Raw genomic sequence first — 19468 nt, 5'->3', positions numbered from 1 at the left:
TTTTCTTCTCACAGCATGTAGTTATAGAGACCATTAAAAAAGAATGGCAGTTAAAAATAGTTTAAGGCAATAAAACTATCCATAGTGCTCTAAAGTAATCACATTCTAATTCCAAAGCAAGTACCGTTAAAGAGTCCTTTCTTCTGTTATGCATTTAAAGCACAGATTCAGAACAAAAACTCTCCAGGCCAAAAGGACCTGAAATAGCAATTACTTTGTCAACTAAGCATTGTCGATGAAACACTATCATAAAACCTTCTCTATAGAGTTAGTCCATGTAAATTTACTCCATCTGTAAACCTCAGCCTTCGAACAACTATAATACATGAAATAAAGGCTAGCCTTCTGTTTCAGAATAAATTAATAATCCAAAAAGCCACCACTACTAGTGAAATTAGTTGAATTAAGCCATAGAAGGAAACCAGTTATACTTTTTTTTCCCCCAGGTAAAAGTGATACCTTAGCTTATGTTTCTATGACACTAGTGCTAGTTTTCTTTTGAAAGAGAAGGTAAAAACTATAAAAGTTGTAGCTTTAGTAATCTAATATTGTATTAATATGCATACTGCTCTAAGACTGGTCATTTTTCAGTGATTTTTTTAACTCAAAGGTTTACATACATCTTTGATTTTTATACATCAAATCAACGTAGGTTAAAGCATTACTTTATCAATCTCTACAAAATTACACTAAAACAGAATAAAACAATCAAGAAATCAGATATCACACTCAAGGCATGTAAATTCATTAAACAATTTATACTCTAGTGAAGCACATTTCACTATACATATAAGGTCTCAAAGTTTGTTAAATTCTCACTTTTGCTGAAGAATTCATGCCACATGGAACAGCTTGGCTAATACACTAAATTGCACCAACTGGGAGACAGGGAGTCATGCTGGCCCCTTTCCTCTGAGAGACCCTTATCATACAATAAGCTACCAAGTCTTAGGGCTGGCCCTGTGGCCGAGTGGTTAAATTTGCACATTCCGCTGCAGGCGGCCCAGTGTTTCGTTGGTTCAAATCCTGGGCGCAGACATGGCACTGCTCATCAAACCATGATGAGGAAGCATCCCACATGCCACAACTAGAATGACCCACAACTAGAATATACAACTATGTACTGGGGAGCTTTGGGGAGAAAAAGGAAAAAATAAAATCTTAAAAAAAAATAAGCTACCAAGTCTTATAAATTATTTTTCCTCTCACACTTCTCTCGTTTCCCCTCACTTACACAGTCTTGACTCAGGCCTTCATCTTTTGGTGCCCAAGATAAAGCTGAAACTCCTAACTGGTGGCTGCTACCCTCTGTCCCTTCCCACCCTGGTCTACCCTCCAAACAGAAGCCAGGATGATTCCAAATGTAAATTTCCACTTTCCCACTTTAGTCCCTGAATTTCCTATTTCTCCCTCACAAATATCCATATGTCAGGGGAATAAATCCAAATGCCTTTCCAGGGCATACAAAGCTTTGCCTGCTTTGTTTCCGCCCTCCATCTTAAGCTCTCTCCCCTTCCTCACACACCAACCACTGGAGCCAAACAGAACTAACTGTAGTGCTACAAATTAACCCTGCCTGCTCGCTTTCCTTTAGTCAAGATGTTTCATTCATCTTCAATGGTCTGATTCTCCACTCTACACGCTGCACCTACTCATCTTCCCAGACACTGGACACTTTTCCTGACACCACTACTCCCCAAGCAGACTTGTAGTGCTACTGCATCCTTCATGGAGCTTCCCCTCGGTACCTAATGTCACATTTTAGTGACCTTGTCTATATCTGTTTCCCTTTACCAGAGTCCCACTTCTTGAACGCTGGAATACATCTTGCTCATCCTTGGAGCTTAGCACAAATGTCTGTCTAACATGCCAAGATTGCTTAATTAACGGCTGTTGAATGACAATGTGGAGGCAGAGGTAACTGCACCTCTTCCTATAACATGCAGTCAGGCTTTGGTCGCTTCATGGAAACCTTTCCTGCTTGTCAAACTCACCCTCTGCCCTGGGCTAGGTGCTTCCTACTGGGCTCCCAGAGTTCTCTGTGCATATGCTACCATGGCTTTGCCACACTGGGTTGTGTTGGTTTATGGTTATCTCTTGCTAATCAGACTGCAATCTCCTGGAAAATCAGGGACTGGGTTACCTGCTGCTATTCCCCCAGAGCTCAGCCCAGGGTCTGACACAGAAGAGACTCTTCATTTATACAATAAGGGTATCTAAAGAATTATTTTCTGCCCATTTACGTTTTCCTTGAAAAAAAGAGGAAAAGATATCTTTATTATCTACTTTATAGTTAAAATGAATATTCATAAATAGCCTAAATTTCTCTTTTCCCTCTTTCCCTGCTCTAGCTGCTTCCAGGTTAATCCATCTGACCTTTAGTTAGGGCTTCTTGACCTTCCTTACTGCTGCTTTCAGAATTACTTCTTCCATTTGGCCACGGTGCGTCTTCTGCTACCTTTCCCTTTCTGGGGAAAGAGTTAATAGATTTCCTGCATGTTAATCATTTTTATTTTTTATTACCTTGATTAATGAAGATTTGACAGAATTATTTTCTTAGGTACTGAGTAAAGTGCAGTTCTAGGCATGCTATTTAAATAGCTATTTGTTGTCGCTAGTGACGTCAAGTCTCTGACACCTAGCGACTCTGTGTACAGCAGAGCTGAACCCTGCCCAATCTTTTCTTTGGCTATCCTCTCACCTTCTGGTGCCATATCAGATAATGCTTCGCTGTTATTCATAGGGTTTTCATTTCCAACTTTTTTCAGAAGGTGGTGGCTAGGTCCTTCTTCCTAGTCTGTCTTAGTCTGGAAGCTCTACCGAAACCTGTCCACCACGGGTGACCCTGCTGGTTTTTGAAATACTGGTGGCATAGCGTTCATTACAGCAGCAACACAGCCACCTCAGTATGACAAGCGACAGATGTGTAGTGTGGTTCCCTGACCAGAAAACGAACCCAGGCCGCGGCAGTGAGAGTGCTGAATCTTAACCACCAGACCACCAGAGCTGGCAAATACTTATTACTTGATATTTTACATTAGTGAAGTGCTGCTGGATTCCATCAATAACTTTGCCTCACCCAAAGCAAAAACTAATCCCTAGATTCAATTGAAGAGCCCTCTGGAATGCCTCTGATTGACGTATTTATCAACATAATTAATGAGATCTCTCCTGATCTTCCACACCAAAGCAAAGGGAACAATTAAATGCTTCTGGGGCTGGAGGGAGAGAGAGTATCCATACCTGACAAGTTTGGCAATCAGACAGTGATTCCTAAAGGAGTCCAAATTTAGCATTGAAGCATTTTGTTTTCCCAGTTTTCATATAAAACAGGAATGATGAGCTGTGAAATATCCTGGCATCTGGAATTCATTACACCCATAGCATTGCTTATGTATTTTAGTGCGTAGGCTGACTTCCCCAAAATCACACAGTAAGAACTTGAATCAAGATTATCTGACTCCAAATCATGTCTTCCGAAGCTTCTCAATAATGCCAGTTGTTCTCAACTGACTTAACAAGACTCAACAGACTTAACAAGGGCAGATATCTGCACTGCTAATTCCCTCATACCCTTCAAGGCTTTGCTCAATGTCATCTACTCAAGAGGGCCTATCTGATCTGTCATCCACCCCGAAGCCTATTCCCCTTCACCTGCTCTTTTGCTTTTCTCCATAATGCTATTGCCTTCTAACAGAGTATATAATTTATTTACATATTAAAATTATTCTTTACTGTTTGCCACCTCCCTCTAGAACACAAGCCCTGCAAGGGAAGAATCTTTGTTTTGTTCACTAATGTGTCCCAAGCACTTACAACAGTGGCAGGCACACAGGTGGTGTTACAGACCGAATTATGTCCCCTCAAAATTTATATGTTGAAGCCCTAACTCCCAATGTGACTCTGTTTGGAGAGAGGCCCTTTAAGGAGAGGATTAAGGTTAAATGAGGTCATATGGGTGGGGCCCTGAACTGATAGGACTGGTAAACTTATAAGAAGAGGAAGGGATCCCAGGAAAGGCCATCTGAAGACACAAGAAAGTGGCCATCTGTAAGCCAGGAAAAGAGGCCTCACTACAAACCAATCTTGCTGGTACCTTAATCTCGGACTTCCAGACTCCAGGCTGTAGGAAAATAAATCCCCGTTGTTTAAACCGCCCAGTCTCTGGTGTGCTGTTATGGCAGCCCAAGCAGACGAACACACCTGATACTCAATGAAGAGATGTGAATGCACGAAGAGCTCAAGTTCACTCTTCAAACCCATATTGTTCTCACAACACTTTTTTTTTCCTATTCCCTCTCAGCTTTCTGGTTGAAAAATTGATCTTGGAGTATCTGCGAAGTGGCTGGCTAGAAAATTACTTTATCTACTTCAGAGGTAGAATGATCATGTCACTAGTGTCAGCAATAGGCATCGAATCTTCTCCTCTGTCCTCACTTTTAGCTTAGAAGTGAGGGGGATAGGTGGAGTTTGAGCCTCAAAAGCTGAAATTCATTATTACAGTTTACCACAGATCAATTTTATAAGCATGAATTAAATAATTTTAAATGGTACAACTACCTTATCTTTCAAATCTATGATGGGTTGAATATGCTCCTTTTGGTGAAACTGAGAGCTATCAAAAAAATAATTTATAATTTCAAAACAATTCCTATAGAATCAAAGTTTTTATCAGTTTAGAAAACTCCCTGTGTATGTTTGTTGTGACTCAAAAAATTATTTCTCTTTCAAATAACGTTTGCAATCTCTGCCAGGGAAGGAGGGAAGACCAGAGAGCTGGAGGGAGGGAAGGAGGAAGGAAAGGAGGCAGGAAGGAAAAAGAAAATTAGATACTGCTAAAGCCAGGCCCCCTCAGGCTTCAAAATACTCTCTAAAGCAGTGTGAGAAATTTACACTCCCACCAGCAATATATAATGGTTTCCATTTCCCTTAAATCCTCACAAAACTTCTTAGGTTTGACCAATCTTATGGATGTAAGTGGAATCTCATTGTGGTTTTAACTTACATTTTTCCCTGATAAAATATAACGTTGAGCATCTTTTCATGTTTCTTTTACATTCTGGTTTCTTCTTCTTTTCAGTTAACTCTTTATATTCTTTGTGTATTTTTCTTTCAGTAGCTTGTCAGTTATTGATTGATTTGTAGTTATTTATATAATTGGACATTGGTCATTTCTTCCGTACACCGACTGAAAATATTTTCTCCAATACATGGATTTATTTCACACTATGTTGTACAACCTTGTGTCAAGAATTGTGAAGGTTAGGAGACTTTAATATACTTATAAGATAGCAAGTTAGCCAGCCAAGATGGTATAGATACTGGTAGAAGACAGGAGACTCCTCGGTCAAGGAAAAAAAGACAGCTTACCACTCACAGTAATACTGGTAGCCAGAGTGTCAGAAGTTTTGTACCATTTCCAAGAGCCTTGAGCCGACAGGTCCAGGCAAAGATGACTAGATAATACCTGCACATGCAGAGGGTTGCACTGCAGTAGAGAAAGCATGAGATTTGAACCTTGAATCATTTATGATGGGCAGAATGCATGGCTCCCCTTTGCTCATAAGGGAAACACTATATCTTCCAATGCTATTCACTATACAAACATCTTTGGAAAGGCAGTCCAGAACAAAGGGCTATCAGTGCCTCACTCTTCATAACATTCAGAAATGAGACGTAAAGAAAATTGTCTCCTAACAATATTACTCCTCATTTCTATGCCACTTTCACTATTAATGATTTTTTTCTATGAGCACACCAATCCCTAAGCCACTCCTATTATTCTGACTAACAAAGGCTGAGACTAAATCCATAAACTTGTTTCATACAGCATTTAATTATCAAAGGACTCCAAGCAGCAGGCAGAGGTCAATTGGCAGTATTGATCCCAACCATGTCCCCACAGGGGCCTGGACCCATTGAACTGAACAAATCCCATAAATCATTAGGACCTATCTTACAAAGCTGAACGGCTTTCTCTTTGAGTTTTAGTAATGACCTTCCCACTTGGTTTGAAGTTTTCATCTAGATATAGCAGGATGTTTTAGCGATGGCACAGACTTCACCCCCGGCCGCAGGGAGGAAGTCTAGGGCAAGTCTTTCATTTGTAACAATCTTGGCCAGTAAGTTGAGGCTGTCCTGAATACTTTCTAGGGCCAAAGCAGGTGTGATTAGGCATTCCCTCCCCAGGTGCCAAGGTGGTTGTTCTTGCTCAGCCACTAGAAAATTGTCGTTATTCTGGTGGTTGTAACGTCACCATTTTTCCTATTGTTTCCAACTCATGCCCAGAACTTTCCTTCAGAAGGGTCAGGTGGAGGAGGGACAAAGACATTTTTATAAAACTTAAAGAAAGCCATTATGCACACACAGAGGCAGTGTACTCAACCACGTAGCCATTATCTTTGTGTCTGAGGACTATGAGAGTCCAGAGGTAATCTGGGTGGCTGAAACAGAATTGTCTAAAATCCTATGCCCACTTTTGGGTAGGCTGTCACCCACAGAGTAGACCAACCAGTATATCCTGAATTTGACAAGGTCAGGAGAAAGAAAGAATCCTCATGCTCACAAAGGGTCAGCATAGAATTCCAAATTTTTAAAATATGTCTACGTAACTAACGGAAAACTTCTGTTTCTACACTTACACAATTCGACACTTTACCTCTGAATCCAAAAGTGTGGGATTCTTTTCCTCAAATTAAATAATTTTGATAGCAACTACCCAGAGTCACCACAGACCCCACAGGTAATAAAAGGGCTCAGTCTCACAAGACTGCCTCCCACTTGAGACACCAACCATGAGTCCCAGAACATCACCTGGACTTCTGACTGACTGATTATAAATCAGGGGTAACTGAAACACCCTCCTTGAGTTCAATAATATGCTACAATGGCTGACAGAACCAAGAAAAGTGCTATATTTATGATTACTGGTTTGTTTTAAAGGAACAGCTTTGTTTTAAACAATTTGTTTTAAAGGAACTTAGGAACAGCTAAATGGAAGAGATGTATAGCACAAGGTATGTGGGAAATGGTGCAGAGCTTCCATGCCCTCTCCAGGTGTGCCATCTTCCCAGAATCTTGATGTGTTTGCCAACCTGGAAGCACTCCAAACCTCTCTGGTTCGAGTTCTTACAGAAGCTTTATTACACAGGCATGCCTGATCAAATCATTGGTCATTGGTGAATAAGTCGGTCTCCAGCCCCTCTCTCCTCCCTAGAGAGCAGGAGTAGGGCTGAAGTTCCAATCCTATAATCACATAGTTGGTTCCCCTGGCAACCAGCCCTCTTCCTCTAAAATCACCTTATCATTAGCATAAACTCAGGTGTGACTGAAAAGCACTTACTGTGAATAGCAGAAGACACTCCTGTCGCTCCTATTACTGAGAAAATTACACGGTTTTAGGAGCTCTGGGCCAGGAACTGGGGATGAAGACCAAATATATATATTTTTATTATATCCTAATATCACAGTAACCGTCTCTGCCCCTTCATCATGATAATTATTCAGGAGGAACAACTGCATTCAGTAACCAAACTGCCTTATTAAGCTGTGTACATCAGAAGGAAATAAAACAGACGGAGTCAGAAATCTTATTGAGTTGATCAATTATCACCAAACGCCAGAAGCCTATGGGTGATGTGGAGCATGGAAGACCCATCAGATCCCTTGACTATCAGTCTATCGTTGAGTGGCTTTTATAATAGAAACCACACCATGGTCAGACTGCAAGCCGTCTGGAAAGCCAAACACATGACACAGATTAGTTTCAAGGATGATAACGGTGTATCCAGAGTCAGCTGATTGAACAAGAACAGCAACACTGTAACTTGAAAAACGTGTCAATAGTCATGAGGACTTCTGGTAGCCCCAAGAAGGAATCAAAATCTGATGCAGTCCATCTACCAACACTATGCAGGAGCAATGCCCTGTGAACTGTGAGTCGCAGAATACTTTACTACATGCCCAGTTTATGATGGCATATGTGTTGTGATGTCCAATATGATGATGGATCCAGGCAGCAATGGAATTATCCAGGCAATGCAGGCTTGGTCAGCAGCTGGACTCCAGCTGGTCTCATCAGCGAATAAGCCCTTACTGTGGACATCTACAAGAACAACTCAAGTTCCTATCAATGGCCACAGTTTCTTTCCACAGATTACAGCCCCAAAGAAACCTCTGTTTCATATGCAATCAGTACTTTTCCAAGTGTTAAACAAAAGAGGTAGGTCTAACAGCCCAGCAGAGTAAAAGCAGATAAAAGTTTGTGAAGTAGAATACTGGCCGGAACTGTGAGAACAGCCTTGCTTTCTGCCCGTGGAACAGAAGTCATCCGTTTGGGGTTCTGCACAGCTGTTGCTGAGTTGAACAGCCACAGGAGCCCAGTGGACACCATGTGGTTTCAGTGCACCTGAACCATCAGTGAACCAGTTGAGGCATTTAGCACAACTGATTGAAGTCTCCATTGATTCAGCGTCTTGCTTTAAGCAGCAGAGTGGAGGTTAAAGTGTCCCTGAAAAGAATAGCTGCCATTTTCTCAGGTAAAGCCAAGACGCTCCTGGGGCTAGGCCAGCTATTTTCTTCAGTATGTCATTTCCATTTACTAAATAAGACTTGTTGCTTTCTTCCCACCTTGCTAGTCATTGAATCCCAGTTGACCCACCAAAATGGAACTATCAGGCACAAGATTCTCAGGCCTCCATAGGTCACACATTCAGTTTCTACCAGAGTCCAGTAGCAAGTGAACAGTTGCTTTTCAAAGTGATAGACCTGGAAGTCGTATTGGGAAGGTGACAAGTTTGAAACACCAAGAGCCACCTCTAGGAGGCTGCTTCCTCTGGCAAGAGGTTCTAATCAGCAGCCCATCTGTCACAGAGACTTGCAGCAGAAAGTAATCATTGGAGTTACGTGGCCTTCTGCACATGCGGCTATAGGTAGAAGCATTTCCCTATATGTGGCTGTTTTCCTATCAAGAGCATTCTCTTTGGTACTTATGAGCATTCACAGTAGGAACAAATAAAACATAAATACCAACTATATTCAACAATGGAAGTTAATATAGCAGCACAGTGAATCAGCCAAAGGGCCCCAGTCACAATTTCCTTTAGTCACAAGTTCTAAAGTTCCTTTAGAATATTTTTATCCTACCTTGTCTTATACTCTCCCAAATAAATCATTATTATGCTGTTTTATAAGTTAGTGCTTTTTTAGTTTTAGTCATAATTTTCAATTTCTTTGTTCTTTTTTCTTCTAACTCCATGTTTCTGGTGTCAATGACATTTTTCCAAAAGGACATTCCTTAGCAGGTTTTTTCCCAGAAACAATAAATGATTGTTAAGTTATTTCAGTCTTTTTCTTAAGAACACCTTTAATTTTTTCGTCATTGTTTAATATTAGTCTAGATGGCTACAGAATTCTAGGCCGAATTCTAATTACTTTCCCTTAGTTATTTGCAGATATAATTTCAATTATTTTCCTGGCCTTTATTGATGCTTTTGAGAAATCTCTTATTAACATTTTTTCTTTGTAGATTACCTATTCTTCTTTTGTTGCTTTTAAGAAATTTTCCTTTATCTTTGGTATTCTGCAATTTCACTGTATTAGTCAAAGGTTTGTGTACTTTTATCTAAATAACTGAGGGTTCACATACTATATAATAACTGAGGATTCACATACTATATAATATTTGAAATAGCGTCTCTCTGGCATTGTCTACCTTCTCTCCTGATGTAAATCCTATCTGACAAAAGTCTTTCTTGCCACTCAATCTTCCAAGTCTTTTAAACTTATGTTCATACCATCTATTTCTTGTCTGCCTCTATGGAATTTTCTGTCATTTTTTCAGATGTTTTTCCAATTTACCCATTCTGTGTTTAGCTTATTACTAGCTACTCTTTAAACTATATATTGCATTTGTAATCTCTAGAATTTTATTTGCTTCCTTTTCAAGTCTTATTTTTTTCACAGTGTTCTTTCAGATTGCCATTAATTGGCTTAAATTCATGGTGTTTTAATTCTGCTGTTCACGGTGCCCACTGTCTATCCCTCCGGGAAATTGATTCTAAGCGCATATCATGAGATTTTTATTGTGAGAACTTTTAAAGTGGTGCTCGTTCTGTTCAGTGAGGACCTTTGTTTTGTCTTCTGGAGAGTCAGACATTCCTCTAGATTTGTTTTCATTTGCTTTTTCCTGGTGCCCCAAGAGAATCACCAGCTCAGGATAAAATTTCATGATGATTTCTCTTCATGGAGGTCTCAGATCATATCGGTAAGGTAGAATAAATCTGAAATTTCAGCCCAAGAGAGACACAGCTCTATCAGTTTCAATTCTCAGGGAAAATGCTCTTCTACTCAAAACCAGGCAATGAGAGGTGAGCTTTTTGCCCATCTTCCAGGGCGAATGGTATTTTTTTTCCAAGCTCACACTTTTACTGAGGTTGTAATCCTTTGAGTGTCCCAACCTCATATGAGAGGTTTCTGACTTAGCTTCCTGTGTTACACTGGTCCCATAAAGGTTCTCTGGTCCTCATATAATGTCCCACACTGGGCACTGAAACCCAAAACAAATGGTTCTCAAAATCAACCCCTTCTCTCCCCAGTCACCTGCAAGGTCATCTCCAAGGTCAGCTCATTTGGTTATCCTCTGGTTTTCACACCCAGGGATTTCTCTTTCTTCTGAGATCAAGTATACTTTTAAAAGAATGTTTGTTACATTCTTTTATTGTGGTGTTTGGAGGGGGAGAGTTTTAGCTTTAACGTACTATGTTTCTCTAGAAGGCCAAAATATTACCAGACAAAAATTAACGTCAAATTTCCATTGAAGACTGAATCATTAAACTGTGAAAACATCTGTAAAGTGAAGCTGTTCAAAAGAATATTCACTTACCACTGAGAAGTGACAAAGAAGCTTGCACAAATGTTTTTGCAATATAATGTAAAATTGTGCAAGTATTTACACAATGAATAGTGGAGTGGGTAGAATTAAGACCAATCCTAAATTACACTCTATATGAGCCTACATCACTGAGTGTTTAAACAGCAAGTATCATTTTTTTTACGATAACAGAAAAAGGCACGTAAGTTAAAAGCATATAAAACTGTTTCCCTGAGCATATTCAGACAAGCAAAACGTTATACTTCTACTTCTTGCCCCTGGTTACACATAATTAGATAAAGATAAGAGGAAGAAGGAAAAAGAAAGTGCCATTTTATTTTAGTTTCAATGGAGTGCTGAGAAAAGCTGAAACCTGGGTAGTCTGCAGTTTCATCAGCAGCATAGAACAGCTCAATCTGAAAAGCAAGCACTCATTAGCTTAATGCAAGACCAAGCTGTGATTCCCACAGAGTCCCTTTAGGGTAAGTCTTTGGCAAACAAGAAAGCAGAGGCAGTCAGGCTGAGGAAAGTCACACTCCAAAGGTTGCATCTACAAAGTTATTTATATAACTCCAAGTGAGAATTTAAGGCTCTAATTAGAGAACCTATTTGAAGGCTCCTCTTTGAACTTGCAAAGTTTAGCTCTTTAAACATATTATTCAATATTTATCTTCCCAGCTGAAAGTAATATCTCCTTTCCTAAATCCTGATTATATCATAGTATTTCCACTACTATACTACTTAGCACATTTTGCACAGCAAGGTAATTGCAATTCCCGTGTGTCTGCCCCCTCCACTAAATAAAACTGCTTGAGGATAGGGACCTTCTCTTGTTTATCTTTCAATAGTCAAGAATGACTCCAAAAAGATCATTGTTGAGTTACAAGTGCTTCTGATTCATTTGTTTATTTTATACCGATTTCCTAAGTGCCTAGTCTGCAGCAGGCACAGTTCCGTGGGCTGATGAATGAGCCACGACTTAGACCAAAAGCCCTGCCATGATGGAGCGTACATTCTACCTCGGTGAGACAGATACAAAATTAGTAAAATGCGTCATATTAGAAGGTAATATGTGCTATGGAGAAAAGATAAAGCCTGGTGAGAAATAGTTGGGGGACCAGGTGTAGTTTGAAATAAGTGACAAAGGCAGGCTTCGTTAGGAAGCAGGCAGGAGTGAGCCATGTGAATACCTAGGGAAAGAACATTCAAGGAAGAGTGAAGGGCAAAAGCAAAGGCCCCCGGAGAGAAGCAGGTCTGCTCCTTCAGGATCAGTAAGAAGCCTGATGCAGGTGGAGTAGAGAAATCAGGAGCAAGGAGGAAAGTAGCAGAAGACGAGGGCAGAGAAGGGACCAAGAACATATCAAGTACCTTGCGAACCATTGAAAGGACTTTGGTATTTGCATGAAATAAAACACCTGGCACGTTTGCTTTCTTCTGAGATCAACTACACAGAAATAGTTGTGGTTTATGCTAGAGATTAGAGTAGGAAAGGGCATTTTGAGCAAAGGAGTGACTTAACCTGATTTGCATTTCTTCAGGATCACACTGTCAGGTGTGTTGAGGGGAGACTGTAAAGTGGAAGGACAAAAGGGAGCCTCATTTGGAGGCTATTACATTAATAGAAGGGAGGATGACGGTGGCCCGGATGAGGGTTGTAGCAGTAAAAGTGGTAAGAAATCATCTGTTTCTGTATGTCTTTATAAGTTAGAGGCAACAGAATTTACTGACAATTGAACATTCTAAAAGTTGTAAGAAATATAATAAACTTCTGAAATGGAAAGAGAGAGAGAGAAAGAGAAACAAAGATGCCATTAGATGATGTCTCATCCTGGTTTTTTCACTGAAATTATACATACACACATGCACATGCAAGCTCGCACACGGAAGTTACAACACAAAGATATACCAGCGCCATCTAGTGGCGTTACTAATCTCCATCTACAGTGGAATGCATTCGTCGATGTTCAGTATTAGCATACAATGGTATAACATGTAAAATCACTTAAGACGTTGTTATAAATGTTTGAGAGGGCTAGTGATTAAAGAAATGTAACTAAAGATTAAACAAAAAAACTTTTGCAATGCCAAGTCATCTTCAGCTTGAACACTGCTTTTATCCTTCACAGATAATCAGTAAATTAGGGATTTTCTCTTTCCACCTTCACTCATTCATTCTTTCACTTATTTATACATTCATTTATAAATTATTATATACCATATACTCTGCACATGTTTTTAAACTTGGACTGTGCTTTTGGGGGGGAATAAATGCATATAATGTGGTCGTTAAAATCTAGTGTAATAAATGTGAAGATAGAGCAGTGGTGGTGAAGAAATAATCAACTTCACTTAGGGTTAGAGGAAGGTTCATGAAAGAGATGACTCTTTTCTATAAACTGCCAAGTAAGTACCATTATCTTCTAGTGTTAAAAGTGTATTATATTGGTCCATTTGCATTTAAATTTTCAATGCACTGCCACTAGGTTTAAATGTCCATAAATGCTACATTCACCTCCTGTCTGTTAGGTTCCTCACCTTGTTGTTATATCACTAGTGGCTTTCTATGGCCTACATAACATAAAAAAAGAGAGTAGAAGGCCGGAATGCTTCATTTGAACTTCAGGCTCCATCATGTACTTGCTGAGTTCTATGGAACTGGTGACTTAAACTCTACGGCCAAAGTTTCCTCAAGTACATAGTGGGATGATAATAGTTCCTAATTTATGGGGTTGTTATAATGACTTATTACAGTTATTCTAATACTCAGAATCCTGTCTGACAGATAGTAAATAAATATTAGTGGTTATTATAATCATCACACTCTTCTGCCTGACCTGCTGGAATTCCCGTTATGAGGGCCTTTCCTCCATGAACAAGAAGGGCTAATGGAATAGTGGACATGCAAAGTCTGTCTTAAAACATTTAGATCTCAGATCAATTCAACATTTATTCAGAGCTAGCTTATGCCTTTCAGACACACATGCTATCTCCCCAGGCCAGTGCCTTCTCTGTTCTCAAATATTGTCTATTATTGCTAAATCACCTATGCCTTTGTCTAACCAAATCCTGCCTCATCTTTCAAGACTTAGCTCATATCTACACTTTCCATGAACCCTCAATTTATTGATATCATATCTCTTTTATGAATTTCCACAAATCCACGAGTCTCAATCCACTGCCCTTAAGAGCCTCATTTTGGCCCTTAATAACATACTAGATTATAGCATTGCTTTAAGTGCATATGTCCTGTTTTTTCCATTTCAGTGATGTTCATTTGGAGAAAAGGAACAAGCATTCCACTTCTAAACAGAATATTATATTATTCAACTGAATAACTTTATAAACTCTTCCTCTCACCTAGGATTCTCATATGGCCCCCATCCCCAGCCCTATTAAAGAATTATTGCTTTATGACACCACTATTAATGACGGGGTATACAATTTTCCTAAGGTATACTAGTGTGGGAAAAAAATGCCAAAAACTACTAAATTAGATGATAACTTGAAGCCAGGGATTAACTAGTGTGGCAGGTAAATATAGTAAAGGATCTAGTTTGAAGGAGTTAAATAAAGATTTAGAAAAAAATCACTTTATAGATGCCAAAATAACATTTTAAATAAAATTTTAAATCCACAATATTGAGGTACACTTTATGTAAAATAAAATATATTCATTTTAGTACAGCTTGATGAGTCTTCACAAATGTATACACCCATGTAATCACAAACACAATCAAGATACAAAGCATTTCTAATATCCTCGAATTTTGTTCCCACCCCTTTGCAGGCCATCCCCTGCTATCCTCCTGCTCATGGCAACAGCTGACCTGCTTTTTCCTTCCTTCTTATCTTCATAGATTAACTTTGTCACTTCTAGAACTTTTTATAAAATGGGACCATGTAATATGTGCTCTTTTGTGTCTAAATGCATTTTCTCAGCACAATGTTTTTAAGATTCATGTATGTTGTCATGTGTACCAGTGGTTCATCTCCTGTTTATTGCTGAGTGTTATTTCAACATATGGATATACCAATATTTATCTAGCCATTCACCTGTTGATGGACATTTGGGTCATTTCCAATTTGGGGCTATAATGAATAAAGCTACCATAAGCACTCATGTTCTGTATATTCATAAATTTTCAATTTGTTAGTGAATACCTCAAAGTGGATTTGATAGGTCATTTTTAAGTACAAGTTTATATTTATTAGAAACTACAAAAGAGTTTTCTAAAGTAGCTGCAATATTTTACACTCATACCGGTAAGAATATGACAGTTCCAAGTGATCCACATCCTTGTCACACCTGGTATTATCCATCTTTGTAATTTTAGTCACTCAAGAGAATGTGTAGTGTGATCTCATTGTGGTCTTAATTCCCATTACTCTAATGCCTAATGTTATTAAGCATCATTTCATGAGCTTATTTCCCATTTTTATATTTTCTCTGGTTAAGTATCTGTTCAAATCCTTTGTCTATATTTTTATCAGGTTGTTTGTCTTCTTAATATTGGTTTTAAGAGATTTTTATACCTTTGGGTACGACTCTTTTGTCAGATATGTGGAGTGACAACCTGTGGTTTCCTTAGAAGAACTGAAGTTTTTATTTTGAGAAAGTCAAATTCATCATTTTTTTCATTTATAGTTTGTACTTTTACGTACTAAGAATTCTTCGCCTACACCAAAACTCAAAGATTTGCTCCTATGCTTTCTCCTAAAAGATATAGTTTTTCTTTTTAGGTATAAACCTCCAACACAATGCTAAATACAAGTAATAAGGGCAGACATCCTTGCCCTGTTCTCAATCTTACAGCATGAGCATTCAGTTTTTCACTACTAAACATCATCTTAGCTGTAGAATTTTCAGAAGTGCCCTCTATCAGCTTGAGAAAAATTAATTCTATTCATTCTTTCCTAAGAGCTTTTATTATGTTTATGTGTCAAACTTTTCTTAACTGCTTTTGCTACAACTATTGATATCATCATGTAACTTTTTTCCTGCTAAAATGAGGACTGATTTTCAAGTGTAAACTGACCTTGCGTTCCTGGGATAAATCCTCCTTGGTCTTATGTGTTATTCTTTTTACATATTTTACATATTGATGAATTTGATTTATAAATATTTGGATACATTTCTTTTTTGTGTCTTGTTCATAAGGGATGTCAATGTGCAAATTTCTTTGCAGTTTTTTTTATTTTGGTATTCGGGCAATACTAGCCACATAAACTGAGAAGTCTTTCATTTGCCATTTTCCACAAGATTTTGTGTAGAGTTAATTTTACTTCTACCTTAAATGTCTGGTAGATTTTATCAGTGCTTCCACTTGGGTCTAAAGATTGGGGGGGGGGAGTCAATTATGAACTGAATTTTTTAAATTAATATAAGAAAATTCAGATTGAGTTTGAAATTTTGCTTGAGTTGATTTTAGTAATTTGTGTCTGTCAAGGAATTGGTTCATTTCAACTAAGTTTTAAAATATAGTGGTATAAATCTGTTAATAATATTCTCTTTTTTCCTTTAATATCTGTAGCATTTGCACATGACACTTTTATATTTCCAATACTGGTATTTCGTATTTTCTCTCTTTTCTTCATGAGCAGTCTAATCAGAATTTTATTAACATTACTGATCTTTTCAGAGAAACAGGTTTTGATTTCATTGACAGTTTCTAGTATTTATCAATTTTCTGTTTCATGGATTTCTGATCTTAGTCTTATTTGCTTCCTTCTTATTCTAGATTTAATTTACTCTTTTTCTTTCTTTTGAGGGGGAAGCTTAGGTCATTGATTTTATATGTTTCCTTTCTAATATAAATATTTAAAGCTAAATATAAATCTTCAAGCACTGTCTTAGCTGCCTGCCACAAATGTATTTTCACCTTCATTTAATTGAAAGTATTTTCTAACTTCTTTGTGATTTATTCTTTGACCCCTGGATCATAAAGAAGTATATTGTTTAGTTTCCAAATATTTGGGATTCTCCAGATACATTTTTATTATTAGTTTTGAAGTTAATTGTGTGGTAGTGAGAGAACAAATTCACAGAGGCACATTGCAAGCCATATTGAAGGACATATCTCAGTCGTGCTGTTCCAACTATTGCAAGGTCCTCATTATTGTGAAGGAACTGTAGGTGGTTGTGGGAGAGAGTGAACCGGGAGGATTGAGAAAGCAAAGACAGCCCAGACAGAACAATACAGTTAGGGGAAAGAGTCCTCTACTCCCATGTCTAGGGAGTAAGAGCATGACCTGAAGGGCAAAAAGTTTGAGCACAGGTCGTCAAGAGGCAAGTATCATACCTACTTGACAATCCTTAAAACACCTATGCAAGGGAGACTAGACTTAGAGATGAGGCAGTTAAGAGTCAGGGTGATTAAAATTACTTAGTAATTTTTTTTAATAAAAGTAGTTATTAGATCTATTCAGACTCTGATATGTTCCCTACACAAATATCTCATTCCTTTTAAAAAGATTTCTTTTTTTAACTTTACATGGGCAAGTGCATTAAGAAATGTGTTGTATCTCACAATTTTAAAACAATAAAATAACTGGAAATTATTTAAGGAAATAACTCTAAGTCACAAAGCTTCTCTTACATAAGAGATCTCACTTTAGAAAAATTTAAAGGGGCAGATATTAAAATAATATTAATTACAGATCCATATTTTTTGATGATGCATATTGATAAAAATCATTTCCCAAAGCCATAATTATTCGGTGAATTAATGGAACACAGGTTTAGAGTTCCTTTGTCACCAAAAGCCACCCTGATTCCTGAGTTCCCACAGGAAAAAAGATCCACAACCACCACACAATTCTGCTCTATAAGTCTAATTTAACATGCATCTCGTCTCCAAGTGGATCTTTCAATCTCTTCAGATTGACTTAATCACACTTGTTTATTAATACGCAAACGCACAGACACAGACACAAGAATTATCCCTGACTCTACACTTTTTTTCTGACTGACTTACTTTCTTGAATAGTCTATTAGAGTTTTCCAGAGAAACAAAATCAACAGAGTATGTATATATGCACATATTTGCTTGCTAGGTGGCGTGATCCAGACCCCTTACACGCGAATGTGGGACAAGGGGCCATCAGGTAGCCAAGGCACTCAGCTGTTTCTCATCACAGGAATCCCTTGCCAGTCGGGTAGAACTCCCGAGATCCCGCGAGACTGGGTTTTCTCTGGGAAGAGCAGGTCCAGGCAGCAGCACTGCAGGCCTTTTCAGCCGTTCTCTGAGCTGCTCCTGATGCTGAGTGCGTCCCAGCCTATCTTCTGCCTGCAACTCCGTTAGGACCATCCTCAGTGCCCCCACACACCAAGAAAAGACAAGATCTCGCTCTTAAAGAATTAGCTCACGTGCTTGTAGAAACTGGCAAGTTCACAATCGTAAGGGAGGCCTGCCGGCTGGAGATTCAGGAAAGAGTTGCAGTTTAGTTCCAAAGGTCCTCTGCTGGTTGAATTCTGCCTCTTCCGGGAGGTCAGACCTTTTCTAAGGCCTTCAACTGACTGAATAGGCCCACCCACATTATGGAGAATAATCTGCTTTATTCAAAGTGTACTGATTTAAATTTTAATCTCATCTAAAAAAGACCTTCACAGAAACATATAGAATAATATTTGACTGAATATCTGGCCAAATTGACAAAATTAGCCATCACGAATGGCTTCTCCATCTCCTATCAGAGTACTTCCTATCCTTCCTTGTCTAAACATGTCGCACTTCCCTAATCCTATAAATCCATTCGAATCTCTCATCTGAATTCTTATAACCCTCTTGTACTACTACTTTAGGGTCTTATCATGTGAAAATGATATTGAAAGCCTTAGAAAGTATATCAGCTCACATTTTATGTATGTTATCACTGAGTGTGTGGAAGGCAAATCTCCTTGAAAATAGAGACTCTGTTGCATTTCTGCAGCACCTACCACCCTGTCTGGGAAACAGCATTAAACAAATATGTGTTGAATAACTGCAATCTTTCGTTCAAAACATATTTATAGAGCTTCTGTATACATGAGAATATGTTTCACAAGCTCAAATGTTCATATTTGTTTTTATCATTGCTACAGTCCCAGTGCCGGGAAGAGTGCCTGGCTCATAAGAGAATCCTTAACAACTATTTGGAAAAGGAATTAGAAATATCAATGATGAGTAATGAGTGAATTAAACGGAATATAAGCTCCATAAAAGAAGAGATCTTATGCTTCTTGCATATACTCCAAGCCCCCGACACAACTCTGGACATTTATTAATTGCTCACTAAATGAATTGCTTTGACTCTAGCAAAAATTCAGTAGACTCTGTGTATTACCAATTACCACCTTGTGGATGAATGCTTTTACTTGCTAAAAAAGAAAATCCACAGTGTAGGAAAGGTGTTGTCAGATTATACTAAATAAAATTAGAATTATGACTGTTTTGTTTTTATTCTAATAAAGCTTATTATGCCTTATTGGCATCTTCCACTTGAGTTCTATTATTGAACCACCTCAGAACTAAAATAGTGCATATTTTTAAAGTGAAATAGAATACACTGTATAGATTTTAGCAAGAAATGGTAAATTTTAAGCATCTTTAGGATAGCTCT

The 19468-nt window shown here is 38.4% G+C and overlaps 1 protein-coding gene across 1 annotated transcript in view; it reads left to right on the top strand.

Moving 5' to 3' along the window:
- Nucleotides 1-19468, top strand: part of ANXA10 (annexin A10) — a 52590-nt gene that overhangs the window by 6582 nt on the left and 26540 nt on the right. The window lies entirely within an intron of this gene.

The sequence above is a fragment of the Equus przewalskii genome, chromosome 2 (assembly GCF_037783145.1).
Source record: "Equus przewalskii isolate Varuska chromosome 2, EquPr2, whole genome shotgun sequence".
In the NCBI taxonomy this organism is placed as follows: domain Eukaryota; kingdom Metazoa; phylum Chordata; class Mammalia; order Perissodactyla; family Equidae; genus Equus; species Equus przewalskii.
The sequence above is the reverse complement of the archived record's forward strand: the minus strand, read 5'-3'. Positions and strand labels throughout refer to the sequence as shown.